This window comes from Drosophila mauritiana, chromosome 3L, assembly GCF_004382145.1.
Source record: "Drosophila mauritiana strain mau12 chromosome 3L, ASM438214v1, whole genome shotgun sequence".
In the NCBI taxonomy this organism is placed as follows: Eukaryota; Metazoa; Arthropoda; class Insecta; order Diptera; family Drosophilidae; genus Drosophila; species Drosophila mauritiana.
Window position 1 is genome coordinate 2,544,311 of NC_046669.1, and position 15,083 is coordinate 2,559,393.

The window sequence follows — 15,083 nt, forward strand, 5'->3', positions numbered from 1 at the left end:
TTATTAATGCTATAATTAAACTTACATATATATGCTGAATATTTAATAACGTATTTATGTGTAAGCTTAAGCAGATAACATAATATTTATTCTAGTGCAGGATATGCTGGGGGCATGGCTATAGGATTGCAGCGGGTTAAGGATGTAGCTGCAACAGCGGTTAAAAAACTTTCTAATCAACTCATGAACTTTGTTGCTGTTGCTTTTGGTCGGGTTTTAGCCGCTCGCTGGTTGCAAATTCAATGCGGCAGCGAAAAAGTTTCTTGGCCAAAGTGAAAATTATACCGAAAATTCAGCTGGTGATGGTGCCTCTGCCTCTTCCTCTGCCTGCTGGCAACATCGTTTACCGCTAGCCGATGTTGCAGCTGCTTTGCTGTCTTTGTTGGCGCAATAATTATGACCCTGTTTTGTTTAACCCTTTTTTGTTTTTTATTTTTCCACTACTCTTCGCAAAGCTTTTGGCCAGAAGCCACTGCAATTGGAGCTGGGGCTAAAGTTGTCTAAACAGAAATTATGTTTTGTGGCCACTGTAAACATGCAACGCACAAAGTGCAACCGAACTAACTAACTACCAACAGCAACTAACGGCAGCAGCAGCAACACCAACAACAACCTGCAGCCCTAATTGGTGTCAGCATTTCACTGCGAGTGTGTGAGTGTGTGCGTGCGTGTGTGTTGGTCAAGTGCAATCCTGGCTGTTTCTGTGTCTGTGCTCAAATTGCAACTAAAGACGAGGATGCAACACACAGGAAAAAGGCAAAACCTCGCACACAGGACAACAAAAAAGGCAACACAAACAAGCTACGACAACGAAAACAACTTAAAAATCCAGAACAAGATAGAGCGCTTAAGTCAAGGGGTGCGACTAAGCGATACCCTGTAGTCCCGACTAGGTGACCTACCTCTTAGGTATGCAGGGAATGTTTGGGATTAATTTGATATATTTTTATTTTGTATGTTTAATTGCATATTTGGACAGCACATATTAAATTTGTATTTAATCTAAGTTTTAAGCCTTTTATTTTAGAAAGATTGTAAACTACAGATCACTAATTAGTCCTCAATTTCTTGACTTCCATAACCTTAATATACCCTTCCGTTCTGCAAGTAAAAGGTACGCGAATACAGAACAACACTACCATAAAACCACTCACACGTGGAGCTTGAGGCCCCCGCCCAACAATAGCAGCAACCACAGGATGGTGGCGGGTGCCTCTGATGGGTGGTTGAGTGGGTCATGCATATGCCCAAATGGAGCCACATAAACAAAGCAGCACCCCTCCTCCTGCACTTTCCACTCCGGGTTTCGGTTTCGGTCTTGGCTCCGGCTCTTATGCTCCGGCTATGACTATGGTTCTGGCTGATGAAAGAGCCACGGCCCGAGGCCGGTCGACCCACTGGTGTCCATGTGGTAACCCCGCTTCTAGAGCTGCACTCGAAAAAAAATCTACGACTTTACAGTAGGAACTTCTGCCCTACTTTATTAAATATTGTTTAAAAGTTGTTCGTGCAATAAAGACTATTAGAACAAACTTTATTATGAAGGAATATTGGAAAGTCTTCTTCAAAAAATATATTTATATTTGTTTTTCGTTGTTAATAAGCTTAAGTCTGGAACTAATTTTTCATAGCCAAGCTGCACTTCAGTTAATTGAAATGTAATCCTCTGAATTTTTGTAGTGCCTTCAAAGTTGTGGTAAATATTTTTCCTGGTGGGCCAACTTGGCAACCTCATGCAGCTGCCGTGGGTCCAAGGAAGTGGGCCAGCGATATGCAGCCTGGGATTCGGGTGGCGGCAACAATTTGCAAAGTTGCTCGCATTTCTCCCGCAAGGAAGGAGCGCCGGAGAATGCGGAACGGAGATTGGTGGGGGTCTTTGTGCATGTGCGGCTGCTTGATCCACATTTTTGCCCACTTCTTGCAAACTCCATTAGCCCCGCCACCAACAGTCAACAAGGAATACCACCACATCCAGAGGCTGCACCACAACCACATCCACATCCACACTCATATTCGGATTGAGATTCAGACTCACAGTGGGTCAAGCCGAGTGGTGCCGCCAGATGGATCGGTCTAATTTGAATCCACAAGGAACTGGCCTTCTTTGCCCTTTGACTCGCACACCGCTATCGTATTTGCTCAGCCGGAGAGTACTTTAAAATTCCCAGCCACTTGGCGAGTCTCTTTCTGCATAGCCAACACCTCTCCACTTTGCACCACTGTGCCCGTGTCCTCCTCCTCCTACTCTTCTTTTGATGCCCCTGCCGCACCCACTTCCACACCCACCTCGAGTGACAAACGATGGTCCACTTCAATGTGCACACACGCTGAGTGCGTGTCCGGGTCCGGACTTCGGACTGGGACTCCGGACAGCCGGAATTCCCAGACCAATGCCTCATCGAGCCTACCCAAATGTGCTGCACTGGGAAAAAATGGGAGTAGGTATGAAATCTTCCCTCGACTTTTAAACGAAGAATCATCCTAAACGTGAATTTTCCTTGAAATAAGTTGTACTCAAATGATTTTTCCCAGTGATTATGTGCCGGAACAGAACCCACTCCTGACCAAGTGCGTGCTGGAGTTGCTCTCTGGTTAAATGGGGATTCAGCGGGGCGCCGATGCAATGGCCTCATAGACGTGGATGGCGTCGTGTCAGTTGCGCAACTATTTACGGAGCTGCTAAAAAAGGACCCGAACGGAGACATAAATAACTGGGATGCTGTGGGGCGTTGTGCCCGTACCGCCACTTTGCCACGCCCCCTCCAGCCACGCCCTAATGCCCACCTGCTGCGATGCACGTCATGTGTGCGGAAACGGAAATTGAATCTTGAAACTTCTTTTCAGCGCTTGTGACACTTCCGCCGGCCTGAATTTTGATAATGACATTTGCATTTTCGCAATTTTCGATATTTTCAATTAAATTTGCAATGCGCAGTGTTGATGGTGAGTCCTGCGTGTCCGTGTGTCCGTATGTCTGTGTGTCCGCTTATACGTATGTCCGTATGTCGTGTGGCGCGGGATTGGGTATCCATTGATGCACCTCGGATGTCCTTGGTTTGATTCCTCTCGCATCCATGTCTGCACTTAATTAATGCATATTATTGACAAAGGCATGTTTGTCTATTCACGCATGCCTGCACACCCACACTACAGCACACACACATTCTTGCTAACAGGACATGCCACACGCACACACACGCGCATTGGCGCACCCATATTGCGTATACGCTTTGATGTCCATGACGAAAATTTATGGTTAGCCAAAACGGAAGCCAAGAGCGATATTTTAAAGCGGCGTGCAGACAGTAAATTGAATGAAAACAATTAGCATTGTGTAGGGTTTATGGTTAACCCACTGGACAACCACTCAACACCCTTCCCGCCCACCGAGTTTCATCGTCGAGGTGGAAAATCTGGTGCGTGCTCAGCGAGCATTAAGCTGCTTAGTGGCTTCACTAATTTGATTTCAATTAGTTGTCACAATTAGTGAAGGAAAAACCGCAGCAACTAAATTAGTGGGGATTTCCTGGGGGTACGAGCGAAATGCCAAGGGGACCACGCAATTTCGGCAAGTGTATGTTTGTGGTGTCCGCTTTGAGATTTCAGTTTGATTATTTTGCCTCGATTGCGGTTTTTGGGGTAATCCGAGCGCCCTATTACAGCGAAATTCTACTCAAATGGAATTTGGCAATTGCACTAAGTGAAAATCATGGCAGACATCGTGAAGAAATACAATTAAATGCAGTTTAGTAAATATCATATTTTCATTAGCCTCTCTAATTTCTGTTTCGATATCGTTTGATTGCTGATTCCAAAGCCTTTGGTCCTTTGTGGCTGTTCTAAATGAATTAAGGGTTTCATTTTCTCTCCCTGAAATTGGTTTCTGCCAGCTTTCAGCGTCAGTTAGTTTTTATCATGCAGTCAGTATATTTTCCAGTTCACTGCATTTTCATTAGAGTTAACGCTTACGCTTCGCTTTTTCCGCGTTTGCACACACGCTTTCCTTTGCCTCGGCTTTGCGCCATAAAGTATGCAACGTAAACAAGGCCATAACCGTAGGTGAAAGAAAGGAGAGGAAAGCAAGGGCCACCTATGCGCTGCCTTATCAGTGGCATCAGCACCTACCCCCGCACCCAAGCCAACACCCCGGATGAGAGCAGCCCACCTGGTTGTTAAGGTGATTCCGGCTTTGTTGAGCTTGTTGCCTTGTGCTCTGATTATGATTTGTCTGGCTTACCCACCTGCCCACCTGCCCACCTACCTGCCTCCCCATCCCACGTGCGCCTGCAGCTTAGGCGGCATCTTATGACGCCTCTTGCTCCTCCTCCTGCTCCTGTGCGGGTATAAGTCCTTTTACGGTCTGGCGGTCCCTCGGCTGCCTTTATGGCAAATGTGACAATAAAAACATGATTTAACTTTGGCCTGCCGCACACTCGCATGCACAGCAAGCCACCACAGAGACCGCACTCGCCAGCAGAGGGAAAAAAGTGCCATATGTTAAAGGATTTGCTCATATCCTGGTGCAAATAGTTTCGTTTCTTATAGTTGAGATAGCCGAAATGCAAATGTATAAATCATTGCTGGTGCCTCAAAGCTGTTAAAGAGGTGTCTATAAGTATACGATGGTAGGAATACACTTGCAGCCCATTCATTTTCCTCATAGATATTTCTCTCAGTGCTCCATCTCAGACTCGGATTGCACATTATTGTAATAACATGGATTACAAACACGCCGGCAGCAGCAGAAATAGCAGCAGCAACATGGCCAGCAATAACAACCAAAGGAATAAAAGTGCCTGCACCGGCGGGGCGGGGCGGTCGCATCCTTGCATGCCAGGACTAACATTCTCGCAGCCAAGTATCCTGTTTGCCATTGGGTTGCCCAGGTGATTTGCCAGTGACGATAGTCCAAAGGACTCATGACAATTGCTCTGACTGACTTCCTGACTGTGTGTGTCTGTGTTGGTGTGTGCTTGTGGGGAGCACTTGGCAATGTAATCCTTCAGCCAGTCGGCTCCTCAACCGTTTATTTTTGCCCAGTGACATTTTATTATTATTAAACAAAGGCCACCCGCTCAGCCCGTCCGCCCAACGCCGTTAACCCTTGACACTGTTTATCTGTGTGCGTAAAAGTTCAGCTGTCAGTCAGCCAGTCACTTTGTCCGCCTGCCAGTGTGTGTGTGGGTTAATGGAGATGGGCGTTACGGGTTACAAGATCCCGGGGTTAAAGTTAGTTACCGTAGTGGCAGCACTCGCAGTAGTTTCATTGCCTCTGCTCCTTTTCGCCAGGACTTATTTTCGAGCCTTTGCAGCTGGGGCTGTGATTTAATTTTCGTCCTGTTTGCTTACCCCCAATTTCGCTCACTTCTGACGATGGCTATATCTAACCCGTTATCCCCCGCAAATCCCCGATATCTCCGTGCTACGTGTGTGCTAAACTGTTAATGTAATTGTGTCCAGTTAGGACTGTTTGAGATACTTAGAGCACTTTGCGTAATTGGCTCGGAGTGTGCATGCATAAAACGCTTTGTTTAGCCCAGATGGAACAACAAAAGATTTTGGCCGAAGAGTTTGCAGCTGTAGATCAGGGCTTAATGAATTTCACCTGCTACGGCAAAGTGCAATGACATCGGCTAAGGAAGCTGCAGAGTAATTGGAATCCCTAGTGTGGCAATTAAAAATCTTCCAAAATCTCAAGTAAAGCTAACAGCGGACTTTCGACGAATTAAGCCAAGCACTTGAGAGCCGCAGTTTTCACCTGATTTCACCTGTACCGAAAAGTCCAACAGTTGAGTCAGTCAACCGGATTGCGCAAAGTAAACTGCAAAGCAATTAACATTGTTTCCCCGAACTGACAAAGAACAAAAGTTTGCTTCGACAAATCCTTGGGCCAAATCCTGCGCTACTTTAAGGATTTGGCAGGCGAACAAAAAACAAATGCGACTAGTGAACTGTGTGCGGGTGACAAGCCTTTGGCCAAGTGTAAGCGATAAGGGATCCAAAGCACCATTCCCATCCCCAACCACTGCGACTGACCACCGGCAAGCAGGACATTCCGGAACTGGGACTGCACCAGGACCACCAGTTAGTCCGCTCACATGGAATTGATATGTGGCCTGGCTTGGCTGCATCCGCCGCCGTGGCTTTTGTTGCACTTATCTGGCGCTGCCGTTACGCACAAGTGGCTATGGCGAAAGGATATGCACTAGGCGAAATCAAGGATGCATCTCAAGAGTATCAAGAAGGTGCTCTAAAGGCGTGCAAGCATATTTTTTGAATGCAAAAGTCAAATTTAATATTCACTGCATACTTTAGACTTGCATTTTTAACAATAATTTGGCAGCTATGAAAATTTTAGAATTTTCAATAAAGAAAGAATTCCCGAATAAAATGCTAGATGTTTTGTGATGCAATAGAAAACTTCTCAAAGTTCCTGCTGGGCATTTTTCCGAGTGCCACATGCGACTTCCTCCCCATTTTGGTGAGCCACCACAGAAATGTTATATTCAGTAATTATGTCCAATAAGCGACGAAGCGTGAAGCCAACGCCATCCCAACCATTTTCCACCCACGGAGCCCCGCCCACCGGAAGGAAAACGTTGTCGTTAATGTTGTCGTTATGTAAGCTAACCCAGTTTTAGCGTCGACATGGCATTTCCTTCCTTCCTGTTCCTGCGTTAAATGCAATCCTTGAGCGAAATCCGCAAGAAAAGAATGAAAGGCGCCCACTCCAGCTGCTTGGGTTTGGTTTGGGTTGGGTTGGATAAAGATTGCTGACTGCATGACACGCCAGAGCAGGCAGCAAAAGTTAAGCCACGTGCAGAAAATTCACTTCCGTCCCACACACACACACACACTCACACACACACACTGGCACTCACACTCTTGAGCGAAAAGGACGCTGCAAGAACAAGAGGCATCTAAACTTGCATTGCATACTTTTGGGCTGCCACCGAAAGAAAAACTCCTGACAGAGGAGGAAAATCAAAAGGAGGGGAAAGGGTGGAAAAGCCCTCGGAGCATAGGAAAACAAAATGGTAGAAGGCCAAAGAAATGCCCGGGCTACAAATTTTCTCTTACTTAAAACTGCTGTCTCACTTCGCCGTTTTTTGACTGACCCGTTCTCAAGTTTTTCCAGAAAAACCGAAAACCTGTCACCAAGATTGGTGTATTTTATCAGAGCCACTAATCAAAAGAATCTGTGGTGTGGTTGATGTGCAGTAGATTAAATAAGAAAAAAAGGTGGCATACTTTCAGACACCTTTACAACACAATTTATTTTTGTTAGCCTTTTACTCCGAGCTTCGTTTCATTGTCACTCATGAGAATAACCCTTTTAAAGTCCTGTTAGCATCTCTTGCAATAAGGATAAATATAAAACAAAGTTGCATTTTTAGTTCGTGAGGACTATACTTTTCGAGCCTTGCTCTCCAGTTTTGTCGGACTGCTAATGTGTTGTGCCTGAAAAGCTCCTTCAGCCGTGGCTCATATCCCAGCTCAGAATGCTCCTCGTAGGGCCGCCCCTTCCATCGACGCTTCTACAGGTGTAAATGTCTCACAAGTGCACTCCACACACATGCAATTGCCGGCTGTCTAAGGGAGTCCTCGTGCTTCCATCGCAGGAGCCCGCCCTCATCATTCTGGCTGCTCGTTGTGGCATGCTTAAGCTGCTTCCAGTTTGGCCAGGCAAACACCTTCATGGTTAAAAGTGGCCACCTGGAGGAGCTGCACCAGCTCCCAACCCAGCCGCCCTTCAATGTATAATTCTCACATTTCCAGGCAACTGCCATCTCTGCACACACATTTGCCCAACGAGTGTGTATTTTTGTTGAAATAAATTTTATTTAAACTTTCGCTGCCGCTGGTTATGCACTTTTTCTTATTTTCTGTGCACCATTTTCGTATTATTTTTTTTTCGCCTGCAACGTGTGAAATTCAATTATACAGCAGATTTATATGTCGAGCATGGAGCTGGGTGCATGAGCAGCTCTTCGTTTTTATTTGAGGAGGCACACTCAGCCCACACGCCGACCGTGCAACATATATGCGTTATAAAAATGCAATGAAATCAGTTCGCCATTCAAGTGGAAACGGTTTAATATGCGTATAAAAGGCGAATATTACCCAAAGCCCTCTTGATGCAGTATTCTATTTCGGCTTTCCTGGGGATAAATATATTTGGCTGGCTAGGATGAAAATTGATAAATATTCCGGGCAAATGAAAAAACAAAGCATTTCTAAATTTATGAAAATTGTTCAAGGGTTTTAACCCAAGAGAAATAAACGAGAATCGCATAGAGAATAGCTATTAATTTCTTAAAGAAATTTAAAGCTAATTTACCAATTTTGAGATGAGTAACTACATAATTTACAAATATTTCATGTTCACTTTACGGCTTGGCCTTCAACTCACACGCCCGAGAATGGCTTCAAATTTGCTTGCATATTACGCATACGCCGTGGTAGCCCATACTCTACCCACAGCCCAAAGTCGCTGGCGCTTACATTAACATTATTATGCATCTGTCTGGGGCAAGTTCCGTACCCGGACCAGCAATCTTGTATCTGCTATCTGCTGGTTACGTGGTGTGCCACTTGGCTCGGACTCGGACTCCTTGGACCCCGAACCCCGTTCCCACTTGGTTTGCCGCCTGGTTGAGCAGTGAGCGAGCTTCTTTTTCTCTCGGCGCCCGGAAATACCCTTAACGTAGGTCCTGCGTTTCCAGCCAACTGATATAGGGTCAAAAATAAACTGATAAGCTCTTTGCTTAATTGATTTCTTATAAACATAATATTTGATTTAGATGTGTTCGCTTTTTTAAATCGTTAGTTGATTCATTGAAAGAGCATCTCCCATTTTACTTAGCCACATTCGTCTTGCTGACTTGTTTTTTCTTGGCTTGGCCATCGCCTGCTGTTGACTGTAGTTCGTGCCACATGGCGGTGGCATCTCACCTGGCAAGGAGCGCAGTTGCGGAGGAGGGCTCCTCCGCATCCAGCAGTCGCCGTCCACCGCTTTTATTTGCGCTCTTATTCCTTCGCTTTTGGGCTTCGCTCCGTTGCCATAGCATACTTATGGGCTGCAGCTCCTCTTCGGCTGCAATTCTTCTGCTGCTGATGCTGCTTGTTTCTTATGCTTGACCGCCAGTTGCCAGGACTGCACTGTAATCTATCCCTGGCGCTATTATGCCTTTATCGAAAGAGAGGGATTATTATTATGTGAATTTCAGAGACGCCATTAAATAGCTCGGCTTCCTCAAAACGCAGACTTCTTCAAAGCTGTATACAATACAGTATATTTACTTTCATGATTCTGTAGTTTTGCAACATTTGCATGGAATAGATGGAAAACTTTCAGTGGGCGCCAGAACATCTTAATATTGCCTTGGAAAGCCGCAACTTGTTCCCCATTTTTGCCGCAGTGCACGCCTGTTTTCCGTGTTCAGTGTCCTGTTCTGTGTCCGTTGCACATGCCGATTGCTCCACTTTGACATGTTGCTAGATGCCACAGCCCTGCCCCCCTGGCCACCCGTTTCTCGGTGGCAGAATAACTTTGCTTATAAATTGTGGCATGTGTTTGTGCAGCGATGATGTTGCTGCTGCTGCTGCTACTGCTGTATTTTCCACACAGCTCTTGCTATCTTGCTACTTTGCATTCTTTGCTCCGCACTAACGAGCATGCGAAATGACAAAGCTGGTGGGCGTGGCAGTGGCAGGAGCAGGGGCAGTGGCATGGGGCAGTGGCATGGGGCAGTGGCATGATCCGAAGGAGCAGAAGAACTGCTGGCAAATGAACCAAGTGGCACTTTGTAGCATTAAAGCGGGGCGAGAGCGAGAGGTGGGCGAAATGGAAGCGTCCAACTTTAAATGCAAATTGAGGGGGAGTTTCGGGAAATCAATAGAAGATTTTTCTATGTCAAAGTGAAGCGGACCTGGCTGACTGGCGGCAGACAGATTCCTTGGCGGAATCCGTAATCTCGCCCCTCGGAGACTTGAGCCTGGAATCTCGAATCTCGAATCTCGATTCTCGAATCGGGAATCCCCCACCCTAGAGACGCCACTCGATTTTGCAGCTCCATTTCCACTTCTGCCTGTGACAGTGAATTAAAAATGCATACGCTTTGATTGGCAAAAACTTTGCATTCGGGGATTTCCCTTTGACGTTCGCCATGTAAAAAGTGAATATTTCGCCAGCGTTCAGCTTTAATCAATGGAAACTGCATCGCCCATTCAAGTGGTGGCCCATTCGCTGGTCTACCGCTTCATTTGCATAATTACAAATCATATTATTGATTGGGTGGCGGCGTGGTAAGCATTCCATCCGCATTGTTCACACACGCAATTTAATTTTATTTCCATATATTCCCTTTTTTTCGCTCTGCAAAAATATGGCAACAATTGAAAAGTCAAACCAGACTGAACGGCAAGGGCAAAAACCGTAACAACAATAATATTATATTTCACAAAAAGGGGCGACGCTTTTTTTGGGGGCGTGGCAGTCAGCATAAAAAGGAGACGGATGAGACAGCGACGATTGGATGCTCTTTGATTGATTGGTAATTGGATACGGAATGCACTTAGAGGATTTATCACTAGACAAACGCAGACAGCTTTGATTGATGGCACTGCGATGTTAGAAGAATGAGTTTTTCAATTGCAAGTGCCACTTACGGAAATTAAATCCAACGGAAATGCGTAATTAAATGAACTTAGGTGGGGTGATTACTGAACGAACTGGTTTTTAAATTTAAATTTCATTTAATACCAAACAAAAGAAAACCCCGGATTAGTTTTAATTAATCCTGTTTATTTCGTTCTTTAGAAATTATGTAAATGATTATTATTTATGTTTGTTATAATCACTTTAACATTGTACTACTTTTTTGTATTGTGCAAGCATCTAATGTGTTGTTTTTACTAAGAATATTGATTGTTTACGACACATTTTAATTAAAAGCTGCTGAGAGCCATAAAGCCATAAATATCATGAATAATAATTTTAAATAGTGCGCATTAAGGTTTTCACAAAAACATCTTTGCCTAATATTAATTATTATTTGGCCAGAGGAAATGAGCAGCATTTAGTAAATTTGATTTATCGAAATATGGTCCTAATGAAACATATACTTTCGAATTATACATTACTCAATAAGCTGGCCATAATTCATTAGAAACTGCATAAAATGTACAGAACTAATGTGCAAATACACAGATTTTCTGAGAAATGGCAAAAGCACTCAGGTTATTAATAATAAATTTCATTAGCAAGTTATTTACAAAACTATAAGCTTCATAACTCGACACAAACGAAGCGAAGAAGGACTCACAAATCGGTCAGAAACTTGAACCGACAACTTGCCGGCTGTTATAATTATCCGCATCCAGCCTGCATATCCTGCATATCCTGTATATATACCCAGATAGATAGATCTGGGTACAGAGTCCTCCAACTCCCACCTCCACCGCCCAACCGAATAGATATTCATCCACACCTGAGTCCGGAGATCCGACTCCGACTTCATGCGGCCCACCGGAAACAAGTTCTCTGTGCTGGCTGGAATCTGCTATCCATTGGTAACAATTTCAATATTCCCACCGACAAATAAACAGCAAATGTAAATGCAAAAGTCCTGTGCAAAAAGGAAATTTATGCATATTTAATAACAACATGGCAGCAGCAACTGGATATGGAACAGGAACAAGGATATGGAGACCAGCTACAAAATACAAGGCATTTCTCACGCATAAATGCGCCCGACGAGATGAGAAATTCAGGAAAGTATGACGGCACAATCGGGGCTTTTCCGGGGGCTTGTATATATATATATATATATGGGAAGCCTAAAGAGGGTGGATGATTTGAAATAGCAGCAGGAGCAACAGGGGAGTCGGAACATTTTTGCTAGCAAAATAGTTTTCGCAAATAGTTGATTCGCAAAAAAAGCCGAGCCAAATATTGTCCATATGTGTATGTATTTGTATTCATACTCTCATGTTCGTGCTCATATGTGTGTCTGTATTTGTGGCATGTTGTCGGGGAGTGGGCGTGGCAGAGCCAGCGAACTGGACGCTAATCAAACTTTTTAATATGCCATGCATGCAACGTGCGGCGACTTTTGTTTTGACACACCGCCGCAAAGTGGGCGGCAGCAGGAAGTGGGCAATGGGGGCGTGGCAAGTCGGTGCGGCATTATGAGATATATTTCATATGTGCATAATGGCCAAGTTATTAGATGATAGCATGTGTGGCAGAGATGCTGCCGGGCGAGCAGATTCAGTTCATATGTCTTGGCTACATGTGCGATTTATGTGCTCGTCTTTGCAACTGTGGATACACTGAGCGAAAAGGGAAATCAAAGATAAAATTCGTATATTATTATATTATATTTTTTAAGACTCTCTAGTTTTTTAATTAATAAAAACTATTCTGCGCTTTAACTTGCATAATTGTTTTAAATCTTATCTAGTTTGACCTTTTGCCACATAGATTGCTTGCTCACCACTTTTGCCCCATTGAAAAGCTATTTTTTCTCAGTCCTTAAAAGTAAGTACTGGCTTAGGAGTCCGGAATGGATGGGGGCCAACTGGCGGTCCACTGGGCGAGCTGCTCGATCCCGGGAATAATGACAAAGCAACTGCCTCCATGGCGGAGCAAGTCGAGATGTGTGCTTTATGGGAGGTCAGCTAAAAATGCATCATCATGAAATGAAATCAAGTGCATTTATTTAGCTCTGTGGGAGGAGCAGCTGCCATGTGAGTGGGCGGTGGGCGGTTGGAGGCGGGGGCGTGGCAAGATGAATGATGCCGTATGTTACACAGTTTCGACTTCCATTTAGTTGCCAGTTAAAATACACACGGGACGGGCCAAAAAATGTTTGGGCCTTTGTTCGAGGCAAGTCAAGGATATAAAAGGCATGTTTCGTGGATGTGGAGCTGCTGCAGCATTTTTTATGGCCCCATCTCGGCGAGAACTTTCAATGGCTGCGAAGGCAGCGACTTTATGCCTGATGGATGGACAGTTTGAAAGAAGTGAAATGTGGCTTAGGCCTTGAGAGGACTGGAGATGCAGCAGCATCAAATTGAAGAGGAATGGCAGCTGAAGTGTGCAAAATAGAAGAGAATTCACTGAAAAGACTTTTGTAAGTATGCTGGAAAATCTTTGAGTGGAAAGCTCTTAGAGCTGATCTTGAAGATCGTTAAATATACAAAACTAACTATAGATAGATATAGATGCTTGGATTCAAACAGCAAAACCTTTAATATATCATTTGAATATTTTTCAAAAATATATATCATATATTTTGATTATAATTTCTTGTCTAATTTAACTCGAAATTGATTTCTATTTTACCCAAGCTCGATTTTTTGAATTTCTTTCATGTTTGCCCGACATTTATCTTCAGTGACCTGCCGACAGAAATTGTAAACAAAATTCTCGCCATTAAGGAAATTAAATCAAGAATATTTTCATGATGACTGAACCGAAATGCCGGCATGTGTGGACTATAAAATGATAGTGTCTCTCTGGCTGGGAAAATGTGTGCTCATATTTTTCCTCGACTGCCGAGAAACATTTCGAGAATTATGGAAAGAAAGCTGCAATCCGAGTCGACAGCCTCAGACAAAAGCGAAATGCACAAACATGCACTTGTTTGGGTGGAGAACAAGAGCAACTTTTAGACACATGCAGTAATAAATGAAACAAATTAATTAAAAGTGTGCAACGGGTCGGCTGCGTAATAAATGAAAAGCGAATCGCAATGGCAACGGAAAAGTTGCGCTCGTTTTCAGACTTTCAGTGTTTTCAGTGTTTTTCGTATTTTTTTTGTATTCTTTTCTATTGTTGTGTGCGGATGCTGTTGCTCTCGAGGCATGATAAATTATGCAGCCATCACCTTATTTAAAATGAAGATTAATTTAAGTACTGCCAAATGCTGTTGGCTCCCACTACCATTTTTCCACAGCTTTCGCCCATTTGAGAAATTGTTGTGCGGCGAGCCAAACAAATGGCAAAGAATGCGATCCTCCTGGTGAGATTGCAAATGAATGTGGATTCGATGGAGGAGCGGATTGCACAATGGCATATTTAAATACAAAGGCATTGTTTTGTTGGTTAACTCAATTATAAATTCAACTGCGGTCAGAGAAGTTTCTAGCTGCATATTATATTTCAGTTTTGAAATTTTTCATTTTTATTTTAGCCAACCTTTCATGCTTTTGTCACCTGTCGAGCGGGCTTAAATGCATAATCTAATACCACCTATTTATTTCGTCGTGTCAATCGCTACTAAATGCAATAAAATATTTATTATTAAATTTGTAGGCAGTCTTTAAATTTCCAAATGACCAAAAATGGGCGAACCTCATTCCACCGTGATGTAGTTAAATAATAAATCCATTTATTTGGGGACTCCAAATTCGATGACAGCTGCAGTAATTGGTTTCACCCATTTATTTATCCACCTGTCAGCAGTTTTAAAATCCACCTCTTTGCTGGAACATTTTCCTTCGGCTTATATAATTTAATCAAGCAATTTAATTCCCTTTTTTCCACCCCAAAAACGCTGAATTATCCATCATTCAGAGTGGAAAATCCTTCGCTATGAATGCATTTTTTTTTAGATTTAAACTGTATCAGTTTAAACTCGAAAGTGCTTCAAAAACATCGAATCAGCGAATAATGTTCGCCGGTTGAGAGCACTTTATAGTTTCGAAAGCGCCATATAATCGATTTGTTCAAGGCTTCCCGATTCGTTGACACGTGAAGTGAGTGGCTTCACCTATTCCCAGGACCAGGACCACCATTTGCACCTGTCGGGCGTGTGTGAAAATCCTTCGCAGCATTTTCCCGCTGCGAATCCCCGAATCCCGTCCATCGAACGCGGCTCAACCCCGCTGCAAATCGAATTCTCTGAAAATACCACGAAAACCGTGCTCCGTCTGTCCGGATATATCTTGTTGTCCTCCAGTGGAGACTGTTTTTCTGTCTGATAACTTGCCACCGGCTGCAGCAGCTGGTGCGTTCTGCCCGGGATGCGAGGTTGCTCCTCCGGCTTGGGACATGCCACGGCCTACATAAATAT

General features: G+C 44.0%; 1 protein-coding gene across 1 annotated transcript in view; it reads right to left on the bottom strand.

Annotated features, from left to right (window-relative positions):
* The window catches only part of LOC117139788 (peroxidasin), a 28,552-nt gene that overhangs the window by 12,012 nt on the left and 1,457 nt on the right, over positions 1-15,083 (bottom strand). The window lies entirely within an intron of this gene.